Source organism: Arachis hypogaea, chromosome 13 (genome assembly GCF_003086295.3).
Source record: "Arachis hypogaea cultivar Tifrunner chromosome 13, arahy.Tifrunner.gnm2.J5K5, whole genome shotgun sequence".
In the NCBI taxonomy this organism is placed as follows: Eukaryota; Viridiplantae; Streptophyta; class Magnoliopsida; order Fabales; family Fabaceae; genus Arachis; species Arachis hypogaea.
In genome coordinates, this window is record NC_092048.1 from 127826806 (window position 1) to 127830581 (window position 3776).

The following is a 3776-nucleotide window of genomic DNA, read 5'->3' on the forward strand; positions in this document are numbered from 1 at the left end:
TCGTCGAATGTGATTTTTCCATAGTCTATTATTAAATTGCTTCAGAATGCACATACATACATTAACGTTCGTTTACAAACGTGTGATTTATTCTTCGTTGAAAACAATAATGAACTCTTGTTACAATGTTTTTTCGATGATGTTACGTATACATTTAAATTAACTGCTAAAATCAGTTAACTTATGTTATATTGGTTTCTTAGAGTTTTTCTAAATAATATTTTTTATATTCTTAACATGCATGCTGGATTTGCAGTTATTTCATTTAAGATTATTGAACAAAACTTGCGTTGCTTACCATGTGGAAATGTTTTGCCCATTGTGTCGCAATATATATATAGAGGATAATTATACAATAAAAAGGTGTTTTGTGTGAAGAGAATAAAAAGTAACATGTATAAATATATATTTAATTATTTGAAAACGTGAATCTTTAGCTCTTTATTATTTTTTTGTTCACCATAGCATATACCATATAAATATATGTTCAATAATTAGCAAGATGCAAGGTATATATAATATAATTTGGTTACACTGGTGAAGATGCATGCATTCCATTTGTATTATTTGGTGAGGCAGCCTTACTTGTTGAAATAGAATTTGAAGCACCAATGCCGCTTTTGTACATTCAGTCAATGAAGACTGAAAAGTATGTGGAACCGCATGCATATATATATATATATATATAATCGGCCATTATGGAATTAATTCAAAACACAATCAACAGAATTATCACCATCACCGCATGTTCCGAATCATTTTCTGCTATATATTGATGATGTTTTATTCTCCAGGGCAACACTTCATCATGCAATACAAGCTGGGAGGTCATGTTAGGAACTTATAATTTTTTTAATTTATTTATAAACAATATATATATAATTAATTATATTCACATTAACTATTTCATATTATATCATTTATATAAATAATTTTATTTATTATTATAAATACTAAATGAATTAAATTATTATTATTTTTTATCTGAATTTAAATAAGAATAAAATTAAATATTTTATTTTATTTAAATGTTCAGAATTTAATGAAAACTACTAGTCAAATATATATATAGAATTTTAGAATTTTGATTTCTAATATACCAAAATCATCTTACAATTTTTATGGTATAAAAAAATTGCTATTCAACTTAAAATAAAAAATGAATAAATTTTAGTTAAAAAATATAAAAAAATTATAAAAATCAAATTATTTTAATAATTATATTCACAAATTTAAATATATTTTTATATTTTTAATTTTTTTAATAATTTAACATAAATAATATTAGAATTAAGAAATTTAAGAATTTCTAACGGCTGATAGTCATAAAAGACAAAAGTCGCAATTATCATTTTAATAAACCTTTGTTTTCCTTTAATTTAACAAAAGATAAAATGATATATAAGTTGAGCTACTTCCTTGTAACACAGATTATGAAACACATTCCATTTACATCGAGGCATAGTGAGCACTTAAAGACAAAGTTTGAAAGATATGTGAAATGTGAATATTTTATTGGTGAAAGTGACGTTAAACCATGTGGAAGTGCATCATTCCGACCTGGAAAGCTCCCATTTTGTCACATCTCAAACTGTTTCCGTTAAAAAATAGTTGAGGCTTGAGAATTCGGATAGAGATAGTCTTAATGATAAACCAAAGCAATATAAATATATATATAAAGGCTAAGCGAAAAAAAAAAATCAAAGAAAGGCTTTTATCCCTTATCTATCTATATCTATCTGATAAATCCGTTATGCACTAATTGGAATAGACATCACAAAAAAGCCTATCGACTCCAAAACCAAATCAAGATAAAAAGGTACAAAGAAATCAGAGAAAATTTTAACTCGTCCGGCTAAAAATTTGCTCAAAAATATATCAATATAAAAAAAAAACTAAGTCCGATTAACCTCAATAGCACTGACAGGTGTTCTCAAAAATTAAAGTATGCCACAAAATTGAAATCATTTACCGACATATATATTTGTTCCTAACGTGGTGGTTTGCAAAGTATTCATGAATCGGGTCAAATCGGTTTAATTAAATCTAGATTCGATTTTAAAAGATATAAAGTTTATTTTGATCCAATTTAAAATAGATCAGATTTGATAGTTATCAGTGAGAGAAAAAGGGATTAAATTTTAATTTCTTTTTTTGTTGTATAGTATTTTAACTAGATATTTTTATTTTTGTCTCGTACTAAATTGAGAGACATTTTCATTTTGTCTCTTAAGTAACAGAAACAGAATTAAAGTATAGAAAAAGAAATAACATCAAATGTATTCTGGTTCAGCTATTTGGTGCAATGTAGCCTACATCCAGTCTCCATCATAACTATGATGGAATTTTATTATCTCTCTTTTTCAAGATTACAAACATCAATTCTCCCCTATGATTTACCCAATCCTATCTGGGACAAATCCAGATTCTAAACCCAATTCGAATTTGACTAGACCTCAATCTAGCTTTCAACAGCAAAGTACTAACCCAACTTGCAAGAAAATTCCCACAAGATCATGACACAAAACAAAAAGATGTACAAAGCAAACCTGAAACATCTTATGACTTTTTCTCCTAGTTTACTTACTGCCTTTTACCTCTCATTAGCTTTTTCTTACAAACATCACTATGTTTGCTTTTTACAATGAGACTCAGACAGATCAAAACTGAGAAAAAGAAAATACTAAATGAACTACATGAAGGAGAAGAACTCTAACAGCTTGGGTAGCTATGAGAGTGAACTCTGTGCTTTTCACTTACTCTCATTGCCTTCAACCCTTGGTCATTCACCCTTAATATAGAAGAGTGAAGCTTTCAAGGTTGAAATGAGTTCAACCCTCACAGTGTCTTCTTCTCCAACATCAGAGTAGCAGCAGCTACACCAGAGAGAAGAGAAAGAACCGAGTCTATTGTATGCATGCTCACATTTTCTCTCTCATCCTTTTTCTTCAAGTTTCTTCAATCTTGACCGTTGAGCTTGTCTTTGGCCCCAAGTTTTGATTCTGAGTGTTGATTAGCTTCTGAACTATGTTGACTTCACATTCTCCATGGTTGCTTCTTCTGTGCTTGAGACTTTGTGACTTTCTCCTTCATTCCTCGTTGTAGCACAAATGAGGAAAGAAACTTTTGTTGTGCTTTGACCGATAGAGATTTGCTTATTGACCGAAGCCCTCTTTTTTGCTTTGATTTGGCAAAAATATTTTTGCCTTTCTTCAAAACCTTTCTTTTGTGTTTTCTATTTTTCTTCTTTCTTTTCTTTGATTGAGTGATGTGACCGAAGCAAGAGAGAGAAGAGAGAAGCTTTCGATGGAAGCCCCAAGAAAATTAAATTGAATTGAATTTAGACTTTCAGTTACATGGATGAGTTGACCATATGAAGCTTGGTCTCTTGGGTTCCTTCTCTTAATTCATCAAGCTTGATTCTTGGGCTTATGATTGAACTTGTCTTTTCTTTTTTAATACCAAGGTTCAACCACTAATTTGAATCAATTTTGTGCAAGGCTGAATTTGTTTATGGGCTTTAAATATTTGTTTCTTGGGCTAACTTGTTTCGTTTTATTTCCTGCACACTTGATCAAAAGCATTAAACAACCAATTGATAATATTTTAATCATGTTTGATCATCATTTTAATGTTAGCTTTCCAAACTCAACAAGATTAAATCGAGTCGATTCGATATAAAGTAGTATATACAAATTTATAAATTTTATATACTAAATTAACAATTTTATTTTTAAAAATTAAATTTAACAAATATTATATCATATTTATATTAA